The following is an 11,120-nucleotide window of genomic DNA, read 5'->3' on the forward strand; positions in this document are numbered from 1 at the left end:
CTACTTTTTACCCATCTTTGTGGTTTTATCTACCTTTGGTCTTTGATGATGGTGACATACAGATGGGGTTTTGGTGTGGATGTCCTTTCTGTTTGTTAGTTTTCCTTCTAACTGTCAGGACCCTCAGCTGCAGGTCTGCTGGAGTTTGCTTGAGGTCCACTCCAGTTAGGCTACACCCAGTTAGGCTCTCCCAGTTAGGCTACTCAGGGGGTCAGGGACCCACTTGAGCAGGTAGTCTGTCCATTCTCAGATCTCAACCTCTGTGCTGGGAGAATCACTACTCTCTTCAAAGCTGTCAGACAGGGACATTTAAATCTGCAGAGGTTTCTGCTGCTTTTTGTTTAGCTACGCCCTGTCCCCAGAGGTGGAGTGTACAGAGGCAGAAAGGCCTCCTTGAGCTGCGGTGGGCTCCACCCAGTTCAAGCTTCCCAGCAGCTTTGTTTACCTACTTAAGCCTCAGCAATGGCAGGCACCCCTCCCCCAGCCTCGATGCCACCCTGCAGTTAGATTTCAGATTGCTGTGCTAGCAATGAGGGAGGCTCTGTGGGCATGGGATCCTCCGAGTTAGGCGTTGGATATAATCTCCTGGTGTGCCGTTTGCTAAGACCTTTGGTAAAGTGCAGTATTAGGGTGGGAGTGATCCGATTTTCCAGGTGTTGTGTGTCACAGTTTCCCTTGGCTAGGAAAAGGAATTCCCTTTCCCCTTGCGCTTCCCGGATGAGGTGATGCCTCACCCTGCTTCAGCTCTCGCTCACTGGGCTGCACTCACTGTCCTGCACCGTCTGTCTGACACACCCCAGTGAGATGAACCCAGTACCTCAGTTGGAAATGCAGAAATCACCCGTCTTCTGTCGCTCACGCTGGGAGCTGCAGGCTGGAGCTGTTCCTATTCGGCCATGTTGGCACCCCACCTCAGGAATATGTGTTTTAAGTACACAATTCTTCCACAAATTCTCTCTACTACAGATTTTTTGTGAATATCTCAGTGGCTTTATTGAGATTCAGACCCTGTAAACCTTTATTGCATGTTTGATGTGCCGGTTGTGTGATAGTTCTATTAAGTATACATAATCTCATTTCATCTTTACATAATTATGTGAGAAAAGTAGGCATTATTCCATTTCACAGATGGAAAAACTAAAGCTGAGAAAGATAGAGTGATGTGCTGAAAGTTACACAGATAGTAAGGGGTAGACACAGGGTCCAAACCCAGATCTTATTATTTCCAGTCTTAATCACTACTTTCTGAAAGACAAACTGCAATTATCCATTCATGCAATTGATCTGAACTACAACACAGATAATTTCCATTATGAGAATATCAAGGTTGAAGATGAGATTGAATCATCCCTTAATTTAATCTAGAAAGCAATTACTCAATACCTACAAGGTGCTAGGCTCTTTGACCATTACCATCCCAGAAAATATATAAAACTTCAAAGACTCTTGAAATATCCCTGTTCAGGCTCTTGTTTTGAAAGAATTGTAAAGTAACCACAAGTTATCATCCCATAGATAAAATCGATAACAAAAAAAATTGAAACGTTTATTTAGAAGAAATCTGAGGCTAGCAGTAAGGCAACCAGTATTCTACCCCCAAAGCTTATCAAAAGTCTTTATCTATGTCTCAGTTTCCTCATGTATAAAATAAAGGCAATGACATATGCCCTGCTTCAACCTGTTCCTTCTGCCAACGTTTCCCATTTCAGTAAATGGTAATAATATTCACAATATTGCTCAGACCAAAAATGTGGGAATAGTTCCAACTCCTCTTTTTTCATGCGCTATAAAAATTCCCCAGCAAGTTCGCTTGGCTCTTGGTTCTAACTTCAAATATATCCAGAATCTAAACACTTCTTACCACTTCCACTAGTACCACCCTTGTTTAAGCAGCCAACTCTCTGGCCTGTTATTTCGACAGCCTCATAATTGGTCTCTCTGATTCTACTCTTGCTCCCCATATAAGTTATTCCCTACACAGCGTTCAGATTAAACTTTTTAAACATAATTCAGATGTCACTCCTCATTGGGGTAGAAAATGTTTCAATGATTTCCATCAAACTTAGAATGAAATCCGAAGTCCTTACCATATGTTACAAGGCCCTCCATGATCTATCTCCCACATATGCTACCACCACAACCACCTTTCCATCTCATTTCTCTCCCACTTCCAGTATGGCCTCCTTGCTGTTTTTCTCAACTTAAAGGCCTTTGTCTTTGCTAATTCTTCTGTCTAGAACTCTTCTAAACTCCATATATTTTCAGTTTGCTCCTTAACTTCATTCAGGTCTCTACTCAAATTATACTTACTTATAGATGCCTTCCAGATCATACCATCTAAAGTAGTACTCTCTACCATATTCTATCCCTTTATCCCATATTATTTTTCTTTGAAGTACTTATCACCACCTAGCACATTATTTATTTTGGTTTATTATCTTTACTTTCTCACAAGAATGTAATCTACATGAAAGGACAGACTTTGTTTTGTCCATTGCTATATCCTAAACAACCAGAACAGTATCGGCACATAATAGGTGCTCAAGAAATATTTACTGAAGTAATACATGAAAGCTCATGACATTTTTTTCCATAAAGATAAATAGATGGTAGATATGAAAGGACTTTGGAAAGCTGAAAGTAAAACACAAATATAAGTATTCCCATTGTAAACAAGACAAATATATGGATATACAAAGATTCTTCATCTGGCAAAAAGAAGCATATTTTTACCATCACAGTTCTGGAATAACATGATCTATTATACTCAATGTGGACTGATGCCAGGGTAGGGAAAAGTGTCAACAAAAACGATGAAGGCATGGTCTCTACCCTCAATGACCTCACAACCTAATGGGAGGGCCAAGCCTATAAACTACTAGCTGCAGTATAAGGCAGAAAAACAATAGTCATTCATCAGAAAGGCAAACACTGAACTGTAAGTACTGAAGAAAAAATGATTAATACTGCCTAGGATTTATAAGCAAGATTTCTAAGAAAAGTTGTGTTTTAGCCTTTTCTGGGTATCTGACATAGTAGAGAGTATGTGATTCCTGTTCTTTAAGTGGTTTATAATCCAATAGGGCAGATACTATTGAAAAACTTGAGAAATTCACAAGTATAATCATACCCAGAGCATAATTATTACACGCAGTAGAAACTGAGAGAGGTAGCAGAGCAAAGTAGTTAAGAATGCAGACTCTAATAATGCCAGAATGCCATGGTTCAAATTCTGGCTCTGCTACTTCCTGATTTAATCTCTCTGTGCTTCGGTTTCCTCATCTGGAAAATAGGGCCAATCATCACACCTCCCTCATTGGGTTGTTGTGAGAATTAAATGAGTTAATATACGTAAAATGCTTAGACCAGGACCTGGCACATGTTAAGTATCTGTTAAAAACAAAACAGATAGTGCTGCCTACAAATGTACACATTTTAATTTCCAGTGTCTTTAGGTAGAAATATTTTCTAATTCTGAAACAATTAATGGCAAATATATACAAAGTTCTGCTTATCTGAGGGTAATTTCGTCAAAAGGGAATATGAATAAATTTTTAATCAATAGGACACTGTTTCACTTTTTTTTTTATTTATTTATTTTTTGAAATGGAGTCTCCCTCTGTCACCCAGGCTGGAGTGCAGTGGCATGATCTCTGCTCACTGCAAGCTCCGCCTCCTGGGTTCACGCCATTCTCCTGCCTCAGCCTCCTGAGTAGCTGGGACTACAGGCGCCTGCCACCATGCCCGGCTAACTTTTTGTATTTTTAGTAGAGACAGGGCTTCATCGTGTTAGCCAGGATAGTTTCAATCTCCTGACCTCGTGATCCGCCCGCCTCAGCCTCCCAAAGTGCTGGGATTACAGGCGTGAGCCACCATGCCCAGCCTGCTTCACTTTTATGAAACAAATGACAAATAGGCCAAAAAAAGGAAAAAGCAGAGAGGGCTTTCTTAACATAGTGTATTCCCATATTTTTATCCCTATATGTTCTTTTATTTGAAATAAAAAGCCACCAGCTTCCAGTAATGATGAATTACATTGTATCAGGCTGACTCCCCTACTGATTACAAATATAAATTCCACACAAAATATAAAAGAAAACAAGGCAGAAAAGAGCAACAAAAGTAGGATTGGTGAACATGAAGATAGGTGCAATAGATTAAATGTCTGTGTTACCTCAAAATTCATTTGTTGAAACCTAATCCCCAATGTGATGGTATTTGAGGTGGAGAGCCTTTGGAAGATGATAAAATGAATGGTATTAGTGTACTTATAAAAGAGGCCCTAGAGAGCTGCCTTGCCCATCCACCATGTGAGAACACCACAAGAAGGCACCATCTATGACACCAAATTTTCCAGCACCTTGCTCTTGGATTTCTCAGCCACCAGAACTGAGAAATAAATTTTTGTTGTTTAAAACCTGTATTTTGTTTTATAGCCATCTCACTAGACTAACACTCAAGAGACTGAAGATCTCACTAGACTATGACTAAGGGTCAAAAGAAATCACCCAAACTAAAGCACAAAGGGGAAAAACTTAGGAGAAGAAAAAATGAACAGAACAACAGTAACAGGTAAAATTGAAGTCCTAGAAGAAAAGATAGAGGGGGAAAAAAATACTTGACAAAATATTAACCCAAAACATTTGTTAAACTTAATCAAAACCAGTAACATACAGACTCAAAAGGCTCAATGAACCCAAGCAAAATAAATACCCAAACACCCTACATAGGCACATCTTACTCAAATTGCTGAAAATCAAATGTAAAAAGAAAACCTGAAAAATACACAGAGAAAAAAGACATATTCCTCACAGAGAAACAATGAGAATGTTGGCTGACTTCTCACCAGAAAGAACCAAAGTCAGAAACAACCATATTAATAATTACACTAAATGTAAATGGATTAAACACTCCAATTAAAAGAGATTAACAACCTGGATTTTTAAAAAGACAGATACAAATTCATGTGTTTTGCAAGAGACTCTCTTTAAACATAAAGACTCAGATAGTTTGAAAGGAAATCACCAAAAAAAAACTTGATATGGCTATATTAATATCCCAGACAAAACAGACTTCAAATCAAGGAATACTACCAGAGATAAAGAGGATCAACATGTCATAATAATATAAGAATAAATTCATCATGAATACATAATATTTTAAAATCTGTATGCACCTCATAGAGCTTTAAGATACACAAAGCAAAAATTGTCAAAGGTAAAGTGAGAAAAAGATAAATCCACATTCTCAGTTGAGGATTTTATCACCTGACTCTCAGTACTTGAGAGGAAAAGGAGACCTTAAAAAAATCAGTAAGGATATAATTTAACATTATCTGCCTAATTGACCTAATTGACATTTATAGAACATTACATTCAGTAACTGAAAATATAGAAATTCTTTTCAAATGCACATGGAATATTCACCAAGTTAGACTACATGTTGGGCTATAAAACAAGTCTTAATAAAAGTAAAAGACTGTAATCCTATGAAGTATGTTATCATAATAAATTTAAGTGTGAAATCAATAACCAACATATTTTTTAAATCCCCAAAGAGTTGGAGACTGAAGTAAAATTTACCCTAAAGTTTTATAAATATTGAACCCTAATAAATTTGAACATGACTACATGACCTCTCTCTAAGGATATTTAAATTGAAAAATAGGTAAGAAGGAGAGTGTAACTATTTAATGCCCATTTAACTCCATAGAAGGGCCTAAGAATCTGTGGGAGGAGGGAGATTCAACTCCCATTGTATTCATTTTATATAATTTAAACTTTTCATATGTACTAAAAGAGCAAAAGTCATTTCCATATTTTAAATAATTCAAATGCCTTCCATATACCCATCAAAAGAAAACTCTCCTTTGGCAGAGAGAGGTTTTTACCACAAATCACACATAAAACAGAAATGCAAAACTGTCATTTAATTTATATTCTGGAAAATGAAACATCCCACACCACACACCCCTGAACAGTAATGGCATACATAGTAGTAAGAGGCACACATACCTAATAAATAATTCATGTTGCTATCCCTTGTCTTTCATCTACCAACACGAATTCAATTTTTCTATTCCTTAGGGAAACAAACCCACAATTCAGCAAATCTCAGGTTTTACAATACTTAGCCTGGACAAACCTTTGGACAATTTGGCCCATTTTTATGAACTGTTCTAATTTTTGCTCATTTCTCACTATCTATCTCAGTATTCTGCCTCTTCCTGAACTAAAAATATACAAAGAGAAAGGAAAAGGGTTGGGATATGAAGTGGCCAAGATGGCTGACTAGAAGCAGTTAGTGTGCCTGGCTCTCAGAGAGAAACAGAAGGGGCAAGTAAATACAACATCTTCAACTGAAACACCCAGCTATTTACATTGGGATTAATCAAGGAAACAACCTGACCCACAGAGAACAAAGAAAAACAAGGCAGGACAACAGCCACCTGGGAACAACACAGAGCCAGGGGATTCTCCCCAACCTAGGGAAGTGGTGAGTCAAAGAGCAACCCAGGGAAATCATGATTCTCCCACAGATCTTTGCAACCCTCAGGTCAGATCTTGTGAACCCACTCCATCAGGGCCTTCGGTCTTCAGTCTGACAGACAGAGCTATGTAGAGTCTCAGCAGAGCAGCCACGCAGGCATGCATGGAGACCCTGGAAGCTTAGATACTAGGGCTTTCCAGCAAAAGTAGCTGCAGCTGTGGCAAAGTAGGATGTTAGACTCCTGTACATACCCCTAGAAAAGAGGCTGAATCTACCGGGCTGAACAGCAACAGCCCACAGGCCTCATTTCCACAGCACCTCACAAGTTAAGACCCACTTACTTGGAATTCTAGCCAGCTACCAATAGTGGCATTGCACCTCCCTAAGGGGGCACTCCTAGGAGGAGGGGCAGGCTGCCATCTTTGCTATTCAGGCACCTTAGCCATTCTAGCCTTCAGGCTTCGGAGAGTCTGAGTCCCCCCAAGGCAGAAGGGATTCCCACAGCACGGCACAGCCGCTCTATCAAAACATGGCCAGACTGCTGCCTTTAGCAGGTACCTGATCTCATTCTTTTTCACTGGGAAGGACCTCCCAACCAGGGCCTCCAGCCACCCCCAACAGAGCTTTCCAGCTGACACAGATCTGAATTCCCCCTGGAACGGCACTCCTAGAGGGAGGGGCAGGCCACCTTGTTGTTTGGGCAACTTAGCCATTCCAGCCTTTGGACTTCAGAGTGTCTGAGGCAACCAAGGGCTGAAGTGGACCCCCAGCACAGCCCAGCTGCTCTACTAAAATATGGCCAGACTGTTTTAAGTGGGTGTCAATTCTGTTCCTCCTCACTGGGTGGGACCTCGCAACCAGGGTCTCCAGCCACTTCCTACAGGTGCCTTTAAGCTGGCAACAGCTTTGCTGTTTCACAGCCTTCATGGTAACACCTCCAGGTTCTGGAAAATCTGAGGTGACTAGGACTGGACCAGGCCCCAAGCATACCACAGCAGCCCTACAGAAAAGTGCCCAGACTGCTAAATGGGTACGCATTCCTGTATCTCCTCACTGGGCAGGTCCTCCAGCCCTGGGCCTCCAACCACCCCTGCCAGAGCTACCAAGTCAGTACCAACTCAGTAACTCCATAGACAGAGCCTCCGGGGGCAAATGAAAGCCTCTTTGCCACTGCCTCTGCAGTGGAACATGCCTTGCCACCCTCGGACTAACAAAGGAGCAAAGATCCCAAGTGCCTTATCCACACCTCCGATGAGCTGCAGTCAACCTAAGGAGAAGAGGCCAACCAATTTCCCACAAGTCCCCCATACCCTACCTAGCTTGTCACCAGACAGAAAACCCCTGGCTTGGACCCATAGCACAAACCCTCCATCTTGGGCTGACTGCACTGAGTAATGCTGACCTGCATCTCTCTGGGGTGGAGCCCCCAGGAGTCAAGCAAATGACCCTTGACCACAATCACTACTATGATCTTTTTCCTCTGCTGCCTCTAACCTGGAGAAGGAAAATAAACACTAAGACTGTCCCAGAGCTGCAGTGGGCAGCCCAGGAGTGACAAGTTGTGAACTACAGCCAGCACTCAAGGGAGAGAGGAACCTACACTTTCAGAGCACTGACAGGGAACACAGCTGCAACTGTGAGGAAACATAGGGAAGCCACACAACCAAGCAAGAGTCTACCAACTGATTGATAAGCCTAAATGTCACCTGCTGGATCATACCCCCAAAGCTTCAACACCAAAAATATCTCACTAATATACCCCCACTGAAACCAGAGACAAGAAGTCAGCTTCAAATAAAGACCCTACACAAAGCCTCAGCCAGGTGAAAACATCCAGAAAAGAAGTCTATTGACCATAATCAATCTACACTGCAGTTAAAGAAATACCCACATGCAGAGATGAGAAAGAGCCAATACAAGAACTCTAGTAACTCAAATGCTGAGCATCATCAAAAAGCTAATCTACCATGATCAAGTAGGCTTCATCCCTGGGATGCAAGGTTGATTCAACATACAAAAATCAATAAATGTGATTCATCACATAAACAGAACTAAAGACAAAAACCACACAATCATCTCAACAGATATGGAAAGGGCTTTTGATAAAACTGAACATTCTTTCACGTTAAAAACTCCCAATAACCTAGGTATTGAAGGAACATACCTCAAAATAGTAAGAGCCATGGCCAGGTGTGGTGACTCACACTTGTAATCCCAGCACTTTGGGAGGCTAAGGCGGGCAGCCCACCTGAGGTTGGGAGTTTGAGACCACCCTGGCCAACATGGTGAAACCCCGTCTCTACTAAAAATACAAAAAATTAGCCGGGTGTGGTGGCGGGCACCTGTAATCCAAGCTACTCAGGAGGCTGAAGCAGGAGAATCGCTTGAACCTGGGAGGCAGAGGTTGCAGTAAGCCGAGATCACACCATTGCATTCCAGCCTGGGAAACAAGAGCAAAATTCTGTCTCAAAATAATAATAAGAAGAAGAAGAGCCATCTATGACAAATGCACAGCCAACATCATACTGAATGGGCAAAAGCTGGAAGCATTCCCCTTGAAAACTGGTACAAGACAAGGATGCCCTCTCTCTCCACTTCTATTCAACATAGTATTGGAAGTCCTAGCCAGAGCCATGAGTCAAGAGAGAAAAAATAAAATAAAGGGCATCCAAATAGTAAGAGAGGGAGTCAAATTATCTCTCTTTGCAGATGACATGATTCTATATCTAGAAAATCCCAGTGTTTTGGCCCAAAAGCTCCTTTAGCTGATAAACAACTTCAGCAAAGTTACGGGATATAAAATCAATGTACAAAACTCACTAGCATTCCTATGCACCAACAACAACCAAACTGAGAGCCAAATAAGAAGGGCAATCCCATTCACAGTTGCCACAAAAAAAAATAAAATAAAACACCTAGGAATACAGCTAACCAGGCAGGTAAAAAATCTCTACAGTGAGAATGACAAAACACTGCTCAAAGAAATCAAAGAAGACACAAGGAAATGAAAAAACATCCCATCATCATAAATAGGAAGAATCAATATCATTAAAATGGCTATAGTGCCCAAATCAATTTACAAATTCAATGCTATACCTGTTAAACTACCAATGACATTCTTCACAAAACTAGAAAAAATTATTTTAAAATTTATATGGAACCAAAAAAGAGCCCAAATAGTCAAGGCAATCCTCAGCAAAAAGATCAAAGCTGGAGGCATCATGTTATTTTACTCCAAACTATACTATGGGGCTATAGTGACCAAAACAATATGGTACTGGTGACCAAAGCAATATGGTACTGGTGCAAAAACAGACACATAGACCAATGGAACAGAATAAGGAGCCCAAAATAAGGCCACATATCTTTGACTATCTGATCTTTGACAAAGCTGACCAAAACAACCAATGGGAAAAAAATTTTCCTGTGCAATAAATGGTGCTAGAATAACTGACTAGCCATATGCAGAAGATTGAAGTTGGACCTCTTCCTTACACCATATACAAAAATCAACTGAATACAGATTAAAGACTTAAATGTAAAACCCAAAACTGTAAAATACTCTGGAAGACACCTAGGCAATACCATGCTGGATCTAGGAACAGGCAAATATTTCACGATGAAGACACCAAAAGCAATTGCAACAAAAGCAAAAATCGACAAATGGGATCTAACTAAACTTAAAAGCTCTGTACAGCAAAAGAAACTATCAACAAAGTAAACAATCTACAAAATGGGAGAAAGAATTTGCAAACTAGGCATATGACGAAGGTCTAATACCCAGTATCTATAAGGAACTTAAACAACTTTACAAAAGAAAACAAACAACCCCATTAAAAAGTGGGCAAAGGACATGAAAAGACACTTCTCAAAAGAAGACATACATGTGGCAAACAAGCTTATGGCAAAAAGCTCAATACCACTGATCATTAGAGAAATGCAAATCAAAACCCCAATGAGATACCATCTCACACCAATCAGAATGGCTATTACTAAAATGTCAAAAAATAACAGATGCTGGTGAAGTTGCAGAGAAAAGGGAACCCTTATACACTGCTGGTGGGAATGTAAATTAGTTCAACCATTGAGGAACTGTATGACAATTCCTGAAAGAGTTAAAAGAACTACCATTCGACCCAGTAATTCCATTATTGGGTATATACCCAGAGCATTCTACCATAAAGACACATGCACATAAGTGTTCATCACAGTACTGTTCACAATAGCAAAGACATAGAATCACCTAAATACCAAACAATGACAGACTGGATAAAGAAAATGTGGCATATATACACACCATGGAATATTAGGCAGCCATAAAAAAAGCAAGATCATGTCTTTTGCCAGAACATGGAAGGAGCTGGAGGTTATCATCCTTAGCAAATTAACATAGGACTAGAAAACCAAATACTGCATGTTCTCATTTACAAGTGGGAGCTGGCCAGGTGCAGTGGCTCATGCCTGTAATCCCAACACTTTGGAAGGCCGAGGTGGGCTGATTGCCTGAGCTCAGGCGTTCGAAACCAGCCTGGGCAACATGGTGAGATGCCTCCCTCCACCCATTTCTACTAAAACAAAACAAAACAAAACAAAACAAAACAAAACAGAAAAAAAAAAAAAAAAAAAAAAAA

At 40.5% G+C, this 11,120-nt stretch overlaps 1 protein-coding gene across 1 annotated transcript in view; it reads right to left on the reverse strand.

The window, feature by feature from the left end:
- The window catches only part of XKR9 (XK related 9), a 48,582-nt gene that overhangs the window by 27,369 nt on the left and 10,093 nt on the right, over positions 1-11,120 (reverse strand).

The sequence above is a fragment of the Rhinopithecus bieti genome, unplaced genomic scaffold, assembly GCF_001698545.2.
Source record: "Rhinopithecus bieti isolate Rb0 unplaced genomic scaffold, ASM169854v2 scaffold_6536, whole genome shotgun sequence".
Classification (NCBI taxonomy): domain Eukaryota; kingdom Metazoa; phylum Chordata; class Mammalia; order Primates; family Cercopithecidae; genus Rhinopithecus; species Rhinopithecus bieti.